Source organism: Vicugna pacos, chromosome 27 (genome assembly GCF_048564905.1).
Source record: "Vicugna pacos chromosome 27, VicPac4, whole genome shotgun sequence".
Lineage (NCBI taxonomy): Eukaryota > Metazoa > Chordata > Mammalia > Artiodactyla > Camelidae > Vicugna > Vicugna pacos.
In genome coordinates this window covers 25,419,603-25,434,374 of record NC_133013.1, presented here as the reverse complement: position 1 = coordinate 25,434,374, position 14,772 = coordinate 25,419,603, and positions in this window count along the sequence as shown.

Sequence of the window (14,772 nt, the reverse complement as noted above, 5' to 3'; positions counted from 1 at the left end):
TCCTGAAACTAGACCCAAGTCTGTTTCCTCAGTTATTGAGGGGTACATCTCTCACTGCTCTCTATTCTCTCCTGTCCTGTATGATCCAAGTCTTGGAACACTTGAAGGGAACAGGGAGGGGGTACTCAGCCTTGTGGGCCAAACCCAGATGGGTGACGGGGGATATCTCACGTCCAATCCTCCAAAGGTAGAGAATATCTGCCTTCTCCCAATGTCTGATTTGTTCATCCACAGCTAGGGAAGGATAAGCTCCCCAGAAGTGCTTGAGTTACCTGCAAAAGGCCCAGTTTGCTTCAAAGGGGACTATCAAAAGAGTGAAAAGATAAGCCACAGAATGCAAGAAAATATTTGTGATTCATATATCTGATAAGGGATTAATATCCAAAATATACGAAGAACTCCTACAACTCAACAACAAAAAACCAAACAGCTTAATTCAAAAATGGGCAAAAGAATGGAGATTTTCATTTTGTAATATACAGAATTATCAAATCACTATGTTGTGTACCCATAACTAACATAGTATTGTAGGTCAATTACACTTCAAAAAACAAACAAACAAATTTCATAGAAAAAGAGGTCAGGCTGTTTACTAGAGGTGGGGGTTGAAGGAAGGGGGATTTGAATGAAAGCGGTCAAAAGGCACAAATTTCCAGTTATAAGATAAATAAATAAGGACTGCAATGTACAATGTGATTAATATAATTAACAATGCTGTATGATAAGTTGCTAAGAAAGGAAATCCTAAGAGGTCTAATCACAAGAAAAAAAATTTTTCCTATTTCTTTAATTTTGTATCTGTATGAGATGATGGATGTTCACTAAACTTATTGTGATAACCATTTCATGATGCATGGAAGTCAAATTACTATGCTATATACCTTAAAATTATACAGTGCTGTATGTCAACTATATATCAGCAAAACTGGAAGAAAATAAACAAACAAACATGGGCGAAAGGCTTGGACAGATAGTTCTCTAAAGAAGATATTCAAATGGACAAGTACATGAAAAAACACTCAACATTGTTAGTTATTAGGGAAATGCAAATCAAAACTACAATGAGGTATCATTCACACATACCAGAATAGCTGTAATAATAATAAAAAAAACTAGACTGCTATGAATATAAGTTACTATATGTAAGCCTTATGGTAACCACAAAGCAAAAATCTACAGCAAACACACAAAAAAATAGAGGAAGGAATTCAAGCATAGCACTACAGACAATTAACAAATCACAAAGAAAGACAGCAAGGGAAGAAAGGAACAGAAGAATTACAAAATAGCCACAGAACAATTAACAAAATGGCAATAAGTCCCTACTTATCAATAATTACTTTAAATGTAAATAAACTAGATTCTCCAATCAGAAGACATAGAGTTGTTGAACACATTAAAAAAAACAAGACCTATCTATATGCTGCCTACAAGAGACTCACTTCAGATGTAAGGAAACATAGTCTGAAAGTGAAGGGATGGAAAGATGACATTCCATGCAATATAAACCAAAAGAAAGCCGGAGTGGCTATACCTTGTCAGACAAAACAGACTGTCTAACAACTTCAAAGACTGTAAAAAGAGACAAATGTCATTACATAATGATCAAGGGGTCAATCCAACAAAGAATATAACGTTCATAAATATTTATGCACCCAACAAAGGAGCACCTAAATATATACAGCAAATATTAACAGACCTAAAGAGAGAAATAAACAGCAACACAATAATAGTAGGGAACTTTAATACCCCACTTTCATCAATGGTTAGGTCATCAGACAGAAGACCAATAAGGAAACACTGGCTTAAACAACATATTAGACCAGATAGACTTAACAGATATATAAAGAACATTTCACCCAAAAACAACAGAATACACACTCTTCTCAAATGTTCGTGGAACATGCTTCAGGATACAACACATATTAGGTGACCCAAAAAAGTCTTAATAAATTTAAGATAAATTAAAGAGATAAATTAAAATGGGACTACAACATACCAAAACTTATGACATACAGCAAATACAGTTCTAAAAGAGAGGTTCGGCAGGGAGGGCAGAGCTCCAGTGGTAGAGTTCACGCTTAGCATGCACATGGTCCTGGGTTCAAACAAATGAAAAAGAGGTTCATAGTAATAAAAGCCTATCTCAAAAAGAAGAAAAATCTCACAAAAATACAACTTACCTTTACACCTCAAGGGAATAGAAAAAGAAAAACAAAAAGCCCCAAAGCTAGCAGACGTAAGGAAATAACAAAGATCAGAGTGGAAAACAATGAAATATAATATAACAGGAAAAAAAATCAATGAAACTAAGAGCTGATTCTTTGAACAAATAAATAAAATTGACAAACCTTTCACTAGATTCACCAAGAAAAAAGATAAAGGACTGAAATAAATAAAATCAGAAATGAAAGAGGAGACATTACAACTGATCCCACAGAAATATGAAGTATCACAAAAAAGACTACTATGAACAATTAGATGCAGACAAATTGGATAACCTAGAATAAATGGATACATTTCTAGAAAAATACAACCAACTAAGAGTGAAACATGAAGAAAACAGAAAATCTGAACAGAATGATTACTAGTAAGGAGATTGAATCAGCAATTAAGAATCTCCCAACAAACAGAAGTCCAGGACCAGACAGCTTCACTGGTGAATTCTACCAAATATTTAAAGAAGAATTAATACCAATCTTTCTTAAACTCTTCCAAAAAATTGAATAGGAAAGAACACTTCTAAATTCAGTTTACGAGACTAGCATTACCCTGATACAAAAACCAGATGAAGACCCAAGAAGAAAAGAAAATTACAGGCTAATCTCTCTGATGAATATAGATGCAGAGATCCTCAATAAAATATTAGCAAACAGAATTCAACAATACATTAAAAGGATCTACATCATGATCAAGTAGGATTTATTCCAGAGATGCAAGGATGGTTAATCACAAAGCAAATCAATCAATATAATACACTACATTTACAAAATGAAGGATTAAAATCATACGATAATCTCAACAGATACAGAAAAAGCATTTGACAAAATTCAACATCCACTTATGATTTAAAAAAAAACTCTCAACAAGGTGCATATGGAGGAAATGCACCTCAACATAATAAAGGGCATGTATGATAAGCTCACAGCTAACATCACACTCAAAGGTGAAAGCTAAGAGCTTCCTTCTAAGATCAGGATCAAGACAAGGATGCCCACTCTCACTTCTTTTACTCAACATAGTATTGGAAGTCCTAGCCAGAGCATTTAGGCAAGAAAAAGAAATAAAAGGCATTCAAATTGGAAAGGAGGAAGTAAAACTGTCACTAAAAGCAGATAACATAGAAAACCCTAAAGACTCCACCAAAAAACTGTTAGAAATCATAAACAAATTCAGTTAAGTTTCAGGATACAAACTCTGTATACAAATATCTGTTGCACTTCTATACATCAGTAATGAACTATCAGACACAACATTGTAAACTGATCATACTTCAATAAAAAAAATTATACAAAAAAACAAAAACGCAGCATAGACATGCAGCGGAATATTATTCAGCCATAAAAAAGAAATGCCATTCTGATGCAATCTATAACCTGGGTAAAATTTGAAAACATTATGCTAAGTGAAATAAGCCAGATACAAAAGGACAAATATTGTATGGTTCCACTTGCATGAGGTATCTAGAATAGAGAAATTCATAGAGAAAGAAAATATAGTAGAGGTTACCAGGGGCTAGGGGGTGGGGAGCAGAGAATGGAGAGTTATTGTTTAATGAGTACAGAGTTTATTTGGGATGATAAAAAAAAATTCTAGAAATGAATGGTAGTGATAGTTGCACAACATTGTGAATATACTTAATGCCACTGAATTATACATTTCAAAATGGTTACAATGGTAAATTTGGTTTTATATGTATATTTTTTACCACAATGTTTAAAGGCAAGTACACAATAAAATACTGTGTGCAACAAAAAGAAATAAGTATCAAAGCCACAAACAGACATGGAGGAACTTCAAATGCATATCGCTAAGTGAAAGAAGCTAATCTGAAAGGTTACCTACTTTATGATTCCAACTATATGACGCCCTGGAAAAGGCAAAACTATGGAGGCAGTAAAATGATCAGTGGTTGCCAGGAGTTCAAGGGTGAGGAAGGAGGGGTGGGAGGAAAGATGCACAGGTGGAGCACAGAGGATTTTTAGGGCAGTGAAACTATTCTGTATGATACTGTCACGGTGGGTACATGGCATTACACATTTGTCAAAACCCACAGAATGTACAACAGGAAGAGTGAACCCTAATGTAAACTACGGGCTTCAGTTAACAAAAGCGTATCAGTATTGGGGGGAGGGGACAGCTCAGTGGTAGAGTGCTTGCTTAGCCCCAGTACCTCCACGGAAAAATAAAAGAATAAACCTGGTTACCTCCCCCCAGACAAAACAAAACCAAATGTATCAATGTTGGTTCATCAACTGTAAAATTTGTACCTACTAATGCCAAGATGTTAAAAATAGAGGAAACTGGGAGCAGGAAGAACAGGTACATGGGAACTCTCAGTACTTTCTGCTCATTTTTCTATGACTTAAAACTGCTCTTCTCAAAAGTGTATCGATTAAAAAAAGAAGGCAAGTAACGAAATACCGCCAAACATTAGAAGAAAAGGCCCAGCCCTACCCTCTCTGCACGTGGCCCTGGGGGTGGCGCACACATTGTGCTCACTTCCTCAGTGGCAGAGCCCCCTACTTTTCAGCTCCGAGGCTCCCTCATTTCACCTCCAGTGTTTCCACCTGCAAAAGGAAGGCAGAGTTGAATTAGTTGATCTCATAAGAGCCCCCAGCTCTAAGTGCATGGTAAGTTTGCTTTGGTCTCCACAAAATGAGAGAGCTATTCATTATGTTTTATGTGTGCAAGCAAGGCTCCTCACCACTAAAAAATGGATACAGAAAAGCGGAGCTGGAGGATGCTGAGACATGGGCTTTGTCCTTTCCCACACGTACATCTGAACTGACCACCTGCCTCCTTAATGCCCCTCCAGCCCGAGGCTCTTTCCAAGGACACAACTTCAGGCTTGGAAGGATCAGCCAAGCTGCAGTGTGACTCCGGAGTACTCCCCTGGTGGGCAGAGGATGAAGGAAGGAATATGATGGAGGAATTCTCAGGGAGGGTCCTTGAAGGAGGTAGGAGAGAATGACACAGAAAGAATGGCTGGGCCTACACATTTATCCCGACCCGCTTTCTGGAACAGCTTCACCCAGCCACACGGGCAGTGGAGCGGATCTCCACAAAGTGAGTCCTGTTTTCTATCGCCTTTTATTACTATACTAGAGATGTGTTCTACAGAAAAAACAGCCACTAATAGTTCAGATAGAAAATTTAGGAAGAAGATGGTTCCAATGGTGACCAGCCCCGGGTGTCACAGCCCTGGGGGGGAGCTTACAGAGGTTTGACCCTGCAGCGTCCCTTCCTGAGTTGCCCATCCACGGGGCTGCTGGACCTCACTTAGCACCGCTCCTGAGTAGTCACCGCAGGACTCACAGGGCGGAGCTGCAAGGCCACCCTTGGCCAGTAGGAGCTGCCACCCAATACATGCCATCTGCACTCCCGCCGACGCAGTCCTTGGGTTTGTTGTTCGCTTTCTCTGTTACTAATCAGGAGCAGCCTTCTCTGAGATGAGACGGAAATGAGCCACACCTCCATTTCCCAAGTGATCGTCTGGTGGCATAACTGTCCCAACATTCTGGAAATGAGCATGGCTGCCTGTGGCTTCGAAGAAAATAGTAAATTTAAGATCATAATCAACTGGATTCTGTGCTTAAATCCAGTACGGGGGAAGGACCTCTCCTGAGCTCCACCTGTCTGGGTCCAGGCCTGCCCTCAAACCCAAAGCAAACTCTTCAAGGAGCCTCCATCTGAGAGGAAACTCAGCTCACCTGTCAGACGAAGGAGGCACAGCTCTGCCCTAGGGGAGCCCAGTCTGAGGGGGAAGGCAGTCCTGCCCTGAGAACCTGGGACTGAGCAGGACATGACCCTGTCCCAGACATCACAGGCTGAAGGGGGAGACACAGCCCCACCTGGGCTCCAGTCTGAGGGGGAAATGAGCCTGCTCTGACGTCCCAGTCTAGGGTGGGGGTGCAGCCCAGTCCTGGGAATCTCGGGAAGCATGGTCCTGTCTCAGAAAGGAGACGGGCCTTGTTCTGGGAGCTCCAGTCTGACAGGGACAAGGACCCAGCCTTCAGAGCCCCTACCTAGGGGAAACCTCCGCTGATGCGCCCCGGAGGCACAGACAAAGACCCCAGCAAGCAGCACAGACGTCGCCATACTTTCTGAATCCAAGGCTCAGCCAAGGCCCAGCTCCCCGGGGAGCTTCAGGCCCAGTGGTCACCCGGGGCCGCTGCCCTGGGATCAGGAGTTGGCCTGAGCTTCTCACACACACCTGGCCAATCTTTAACTCACTTGGGTTGGCTCAAGGCCCCCCTTTGGCCAGAGCCAAAGGAGGAGAAATTGGGCATGGAGACTTTGCCCCCCTGTGCAGCATTTTGCCTCCCGCAACAGGTGGAGACAGACGGGAACAGCCCTGTCCTGCCCCTTCCTAGCTGGCCCTGGACACACAACAACCCTGGGAGGTAGACACCACTATAAGCCCTTTAGAGATAAGGAACACAAGGCTCAGAAAACCTGAGCTGGGAATTGGTGGAGGAGAGGGATCAGGGCAGTGTCCCCTACACCGTGTGCAGAGTCTCTTCCCCTGCCTCTGCCTCGCCCACCACCTCTCTTAGCCAGTACCGTGTGGATAGAACAGGGCAGCTCAGAAACGTAACACGATCACTGAACTGTGTGGAGAGTTGGAAAGAACACTCAGCTGGAGGGTTGGGAGCCCTGAGCTCAGGTTCTAGGTGTGGGTCACCTTCGGCAAGTCCCTCTCCCTCTTGGGGCCTCAGATCCCCATCTTCAGTTACCTCTGAGGTCTTCCCCAGCACCATAAACGTGAAGATCAGGCCGCTGGCAATGACCCCCTCATCTGTTCGCTTCAGTTAAGGCTGTGGGCAAAATCCTGTGAGAATCTGGCAAACGGTGAAGTGCAACGCTCTGGGAGGGGTAATTTGGTGAAGATGAAATGGTGGGAAAAGCCCTGGGCTGGGAATCTCACCTCCACCTCACAGGAAAAATTAACCTCCTTAAATCTCCCAGCTTTTACACTTCAGACCCTTAACTCCTTTGACCTCAAGCATTTTCCACTAACCAGCTTCCTTCATATAACTTAGTTTAGGTTCTTGAGAGAGGAGTCTGACTGAACCAGGCCCTACAGGCCAGAGGTCACAAGTCGGTCAGTATTGGGTCCCCTGGGAGCAGTGTCCATCTCTCATCCAAACAGTCAGTGCATACAGGATACCTTGGCAGGTGGGCCCTGCACATCAGGCCCAGGAAAGACAGCAGCACAGGGGGAAGCTGGCAGAGCCACACGTGAGTCCCCACTCGCCGTTGCCCTGCCCTGCCCACCCCTCCAGTTCAACGCAATCCTGCCCTCACTCTGTCCTCCTTGAGATTCCAAAAGGCTAGGTTTCTTGAAAGATTAGGGGGAAAAAAACACTATTCTTACTTCAGGCTAGATCACCCCTCCTCTGAAGGGAGCTGTGATGCTAGGCCAGGTGGTCCAGCCTGTCCCCTTTTCTCCTCAGGGTGATCTCCTCCCAGGATCCCCTGAGTTCCTATGCAAATGAACCTAGTCACTGGGGACCTCCCCCTCCCACAGGTCTGCCCAGATAAGTCTCAGTCCTACAGCGGCTTGCTCCCCAAGGAAGGATTTTCCAATTGACCAAGGGCTCTGAGGAGGGGGCAGACTGTCTGAAAGGAGGGTGGTGAGTGCACCGTCTGGGTGGGGAGACCAAAGTTTACGTGATTCAAAGAGTCAGTCCATGAGTCGCCCTCAACCTTATCCCTGTCGTTGGCTCCTGTCCCTGAGAGGGGGCTGCCACCAGAGGCCATCATACCCTGGGCCGAGACCCCCATCCCTCCGCGATCCCCTCTCTCAGAATTAGCCACCCCCACCCTGCACTTTGGTTACCCCTCTACCACGAGGACATACTGCCAGCTTGGCAGGATGCCCCCAGAACTGGGGCCCTAATCAAGGATGTGCAGCTGTAGTGATGGGCTCTCAAGCCATGCAGGGGACAGGGCACTTTTGAGTAGGGAGCCTGCACAATGCTCCTCGCCCCGCACTAACGAGAGAGGCAGCCTCTGATCCTCACTGAGGCCACCTGCGCCAACCCTGCCGGCCTCCGTGTCAGCAGAGTTCTCTGGTTTTAGAGGATGCTATGGTAATACTTGATGTGCTTCCCCAGGCCACCCCTTCACCTCCGCACCCCCCACGCCATCCTGGGCCAGCAATTAGTGATAAGAGTCAAATCCCCAGCCGGGCCTAGGAAATGGAAAGGGGATAAGGCAGGAGGCTCACAAAGAAAGCTCTAAATCCCAGCTCGCCCACTAACCCTGGGCCAGTTGCATAACCTTCCTGAGTCTAGATTTTCTCATCTTGCAGCTGGGGATGTTAATCCTACCCCACAGGGTTGGTGAGAGGCCTAATGAGATGGAGTGTGTAAAGTGTCAGGTATAGATCAATGCTACACACACACACACACACACCAGGAATGCTGGGAAAGGTGGTTTTGGGGCAGGACTGAAGCCAGGACTCGTACGTGGCATGTGCAGCCCTGCGTACACCAGGCAGGCACGTATGTGTGAGCCGGCATTCCCAGGCCTCTGCACCCTCTCACTGGGGTCCTGCCAGGGCCTGGACTCAGCCCACTTCCTTCCACTGCTCCCCCCACCCAGCAGCTGGGGAGGGCTGGGGGTGCTGGCGTGCCAGGGAACAATGGGCCCCGACCCCTTCCGGCCCATTGCGTGAGAAGGAGCTGCCGGAAGGAAACTCACCTCCCAGTGGGACAGGCCACCACCCTCCTGATGACTGCCCCAGGGAAGCCTGGAGACCCCCTGTGCTGCTCAAGAGGAGGGCCTCTGTGCACTCCAGGCCTGTCATTCTTGGTACATTCTGTCTCTGCCACCTGGACTGGCCTCCCCCACCCTCTCTTTCAGAGGCATTCTTGACCCCTTCCCCAGGGGCTGGGCTGGGTCCTCCTGCAAGAGTCCAAGGCCCTGTTCTCATTCATCTCTGTATCCGCAGTGTGTGGCCTGGCTGGAGCAGCCTCCATCAGTGTTGACCAACTGAGTGACTGACAGAGTGCAGGAAGCCAGTCCAAGGATGGTCAGGGCCCAGCAGCTGAGCCAGGAAAGATGAGAGAGAGAAGGATCCAGCTCGGGGCTCAGCCCAAATTCCTACATTGCAGATAGGGATGAGGTCAGGGCCCCGGAAATCCCTGCAGAGAGTGCAGGGCACGCTGCTGTGGCCAAGGATGTCCTCCCTCAAAAGCCCTTGCAGTCCTCAGGGTTTCACTGGTGTAGCAGCATCTTCACCTGCACCCCAACTTTCTCTCTCTCTCACACAATCACCCTCACTCCAGGTGGGTCCAGCATCTCCACCATCAGACTAGGAGCCCTCTGACCAGGAGGGAGGGGGAGGTCTTCCACCACACCCGTCCACACCCAGCAGGATGTCTCAGAGGGTTCACATGTGGTGGGCTGCTGTCCAGAGGCTCTGGACAAGTCACACCCTGTCTGGGCCTCAGTTTCCCCACTCAGCAGCCTGTGTAGGGAGTGGACTGGATGAAACTGTCCCTAAGGCTGGGCCCTCCGGGCCTGGCTGTGAGGCAGATGCTTTGACCCAGCACACAGCTGTGTCTAAGGTACTGGCAGAAGCTGCGGCTGCCTGCATCCGGCTCCACTACCCCTTTTCACACCACGACCCCCCAGAGCTCTGGGCAGGGTCTCCACTCCCGCTGTCCAGGGAGGTTCAGGTCTCCAGGTTCTCAGGTGTGACCAGTGCCAGCGAGCAGGAGGAGCAGACACACTTTGCAAATCTATCTGATTACTCCACCGGCCTTCTCCCCACAGCCACCCCCACCTGGGAGGACGTGCTAACCTGGGGCCCGAGGGATTTCTTGATTCCCACAGCAAGGACTCTCAGGCACGCAAGCAAGCAGCTCCCGTGGCCCTGAGGGCACAGGAGTCAGCAGGCACACCTGCAAACACATGCCTGCCTGCAAGCACGCACATACCTGGCTGGCGTGCTGAGCCACCTGAACGCACCCCTGGCAAATTCATGTACACGTATACACCTGACCATGCCAGGCTTATGCTTGCTCATGTGCTCCCCCCACAGACAGTGGGTGCCCCCACATCTGCAGCCATATACACCCCCCAGGACTAGCTTTGATATGCATGCTCACCTCCAGCCCACTCCCCACCGGCCCACGGTACTCTTGGCTGGGCCACTCCAGGAACTCCACTTTCTTGTCGACCTCACAGCATGTCCTTAGGAGGTTCCAAGGACACTAGGAGTGTGGCAGGGCTTTGGGGATGAACCCCAGGCAGGGCCCGCGGGTAACAATGAGGTCTCATGCTGCATAGCACATGATACAGCAGTGAGTCTGTTCCCAGCAATGCTACCAATTCACTCTTTCATTCACACAAGTTTTTACTAAAAAGTAACATTTCAAATCAGTGGAGAAAAGATATGTTATTGAATAAATCATATTGAAAATAACCTTTCTCCTAACACCAAAATAAATTCGAATGAATCAAAAGTTAAATGTTGGTAATAAAACCATAAAAGACCAGAAGGAAACATGGAACTGATTTTTTAAAATAATCTGAGAGTGGAAAAAAACCCTTCTAAATTTGACTCAAGTCCAAAAGCTTTACAAGAAAAGATTGATTCTACTATTTTGCAGGATCACAGAGACCAGGAACAGAGGTAAAGAGGGGGAAGAAGTGAGATGCTCCCCTGGCTCTTTCCACCATCTCAGGGACTGAGGGAGAGGAAAATTAGAGGCTTCATGCATGTGCAAACGTGCACACACACACACACCAGAAACACCAACCACAGCCCCGACCGCTGAGCTGCTGACTTACCACGGTCACCCTGCGCCTGGGGTCGGACCTCCTCTACTTGCCCCAGACTTTGAAACGTGCCTCTTCTAAAACACTGCTTCTGTTGTGTGCAAACCTCAGCACAGGCAAGCATGTGTGTCCCCAGGTATCTGCAAGCTTAGGTGTGAGCAGTCTCTGTGTGTCTGTCCTGAGCACTGCCTGAGGGCAGCATCCAGTTCCCGTTTTCCTCGTTGTGTAACAATAAGTGAACCCTCAGGACAGTCCCATGGGGCGCACACTATTAGTTACCCCCTTTTACAGATAAGGAAACTGAGGCCCAGAGACAAGTAAGTGGCAGAGGAAAACTCAAACGCAGGGGTGTGGGATGGCACAGCCCTTGCCCTTAGCTCAACACTAGATAAACGTGCCACGAATGAATGAATAAGGAAGCCTCACGGCACAGGTGGGGAAACTGAGGTCTAGACAGACACCCAGCAAGCTGATGTGGGCAAGGCTAAAAGCCCAGCCTTCCTTCTTCCTGGCCAGGCCCCCACCCAGATGCCACCCATCCAGGGCTGCAGGATCCTGTCCTCCTCCGGCCAGGCTCCCACACGGCTGGGCAGGCAGGCAGTAGGCAGGAATGGGTAGGATCTCCTCTTTGCCATCCTGGAGTCTGGCTGAACTCTCTGGCCTCTGATCCATTTCTTCAAACTGGAGCCCAGGGAAGTCCCGGGGCCCTGTGCCCTGCACCCCCAGGGATGCATCTGATGAGTGTGACAAGGGGCTGCCTTCTCCCAAGGCTACTCCCCCACCCCATCTCTTTACCCAGAGAGGACCCCAGGCCCAACTCTGAGAGCCGGTGGAAGTCCTTGTGCCTTAGCCACAGCCGTGCCTGTGCTAAGCCGGTGCAGGGCCCAGGGGAGCAGCTGAGCTGGGAAGAGGTAGGCCCACCACACACTCTACTACTCACTACACACAGACCTGCTCCTCCACACATCTGTGCCCTCTCAGGTCTTCTTTCCCTGAGACGTCTGTCTCCCTGGAGGGCTGTACAAGCCCAGGACACTGGACAGCCAGCACCACGGTCTGCCTCCCCAGGGGACGATGAGAGGGGCCCTAGGAAGGGCCATAAGCTGCCAGCTCAACTCCATGCCTGGAGCCCAGCCTTCCTGCCTCCTATCTAGGGGTCAGCACTGCCCCCAGGCTCCTCTCTTCCTGTGCTCTACCTTCCTCCCAGAAGCCAAATGCTCGCATTCTCCTTGCCGCAGAGGAGGGGGAATCTGTCCTCAATGCCAAGCTGGAAGGCTTCCTAGACACTGGCTACAACTGTTGTCTTCAAATTCTGCATTTTTTCCGCACTAGCTTATTGTTCAAAGAAACTTTCCCACCTTCCCCCCAACCAACGCCGCCAAAAAAAGGTCAGGCTTGTAATTGGCGGGAAGGAGGATGGCCCTTCCCCACAAGTGTTGCTCCTCCCCGCAGCTGTCCAATTCTGTGCCCCTCTTCCTGCCCTGCCACCCTCATTTCAGGTCAGGAACCACCCCCATCCTCCTGCTTGAAGCTGGAGCAGCGACAACGCAGTCTTGGCTTCCACCTCGTGGACACTCTGAGAAGCACATGCTTCCTGAATCTGCCAATCAGTCAACCCTCAGTCCTGGGAACTCCATCCCAAATAAACAGACAGTCTAAGGAAAAGTAAGCTTCAAGGCAAATGCAGCTTCAAGACAAGTCTCAAGTCCTTCCTAACTAGAAATTCTGGAGGATCCACTAAGAATGGCCAGAGGACTCTCCCCACGACCTTGGTCTTCAGAGACCCACCTGAAATACAAATTCCTTGTCCAGCTTCCTGATAGGAGTTCAACTTCTGTTACTTCCAGAGACAGGGAACTCACTACCCCAAAGCTGACCATCATCTTTTCTGTTCTGGAGGCACCAGGAGCCCTGATGGTATAGAGCCACCCCGATATCCTGGGACTCACTGCTCACTCACCTGCAGCAGCAGGTGAGCAAATGAGGGTTACAGGTACACTGACTGGCATGGAGATGGGCATGGCCAATGCTACAAAGACCTACACCAGCATCTGCCTCTTCTCAGGGGTCTCGTAGTCAAGGGAATTAAACCCTAGAATCTTAAAGATGCCTGAAGTCTGGCTGCCCCCTTGATTTTGCTTGAGAATCAGCCAGATTTCACTGAGCACTTGCTCTCTGCTAGGTCCCTCCTGGTGCTTTGCCCACTCAGGCCTCACAACACTCTATGAGAGCAGTGCACTCATGCCTGCCCAGCAGATGGGGACCAGGTGCAGAGAGGGAGGTCATCTGTCCAGGATGACATGGCCAGTTGTTTGCAGAGTCAGGCTTGACCTCAGCTTTGCTGGTCAAGGCCTTGCAGCCTTGCTGCAGCTCACGCAGAATACTCTGCCCCAACGCATGACATCTGGGCCCAAGCCAGGCCTGCTGAGAAGGTTTGGGGCAGACTGTGAAGCCAGAAGTTTGATCCCAGTCTGCCCCTTCATGCCCCTCCCTTCCAGCCCTGCCTCCACCAGTGCCCCCATCTTGGGGTCTAGGGCCATCCCACCCAGACCCTCCTGCCCTGCATCAGCCGCTCCTTCACACCCCGATGGATGCCTGGCAGGCAGAAAGTGAGCAACCCCCCAGTTCACTGCCCAGCAAACCTATGGTCTGGGGCCTGGGGCCTCTGGAACTGCCGTCTGAGAGCCCCACCATGGGGCAGGAGAAAGAGCCCAGGTTTTGGGGTGGTTCTGCAAATCACATTCTGTGGGCCTCCCTTGCCATACAGGTAAGATCTAGGTGCTACTGTTTTCCTTACAGGATAATGAGCAAATGAAAATAAATGTACAGACACCTAGCACACAGTAGGTGTTCAACAGAGCATGACTTCCCTCTTAGCCCTGCCTTGCTCTTGTTATTCAGGAGAATCCCAGGGGTGTCAGCATCGCTCAGGCCTATCCAGGGTCAGCGTGGTGATGGCCTTGGAATCAGAGAGCAGCCCAAGGTGGGGGGCTCAGGGGAATTCTGGCAGCCAGGTGCTGACTGGCTGTCCTCCACCAGCACCCCACGTGGGAAAGCCCTTCCAGAGCCTGACGACAGCCATTGGGGGTAGTTTCTGGAAGGGCTGGATTCTGCCTCTCTGTGGAAGGATGACCAACCCCTCGTGCTTTCCGGAAGTGGCTTTATCTCCTCCCCTTCTGGCTGCCCTCATCTGCTCCAGTCAGCTCTGCTCAGAGCACGACCTGTGGCACTCTCAGTTGGCAAGGGTCAGCTCTGGCTCTGGTCCTAGTTGAGGCTGGGACAGGGTCCGGCCCAGGCTCCTAGCAGCCACCTTTTCCAGAGCAGACACCTGCTCTGCAGGCAAGACCCTGGGGCTGCTGGCCAAAACCCTGTGACTTTGTCCTGCCTCCAGCCCCGTCACTTTCTCTTCTTGCACTCTGGGACCTGCACTGTGGCCACCAGGAGGCGCTGTTTCCACTCAGACTTGATGAGACCGCAAACCAGCATCATCAGAGACCAAATTCTGAGTCCGCAGAAGGCAAGTCACGGTGGGGAGGGCAAGGGGAAGACAGTGGCCTTTGTCTAATCATTGTTATATCGTTGTTATCAATCTGGCAGTTCCCACCCAGGACCTTACCTCATTCTCCAGCCGCCACGATGGGGGTGGGGTCAGGGGGTATAGTGCAGGGTTCTAAGTCACAAATGGCAGAAACCAACCTCTGGTTAACAAACAAAAAGTAAACATTCACCAAAGCAGCAGAAAAGGCAGTCACTCAA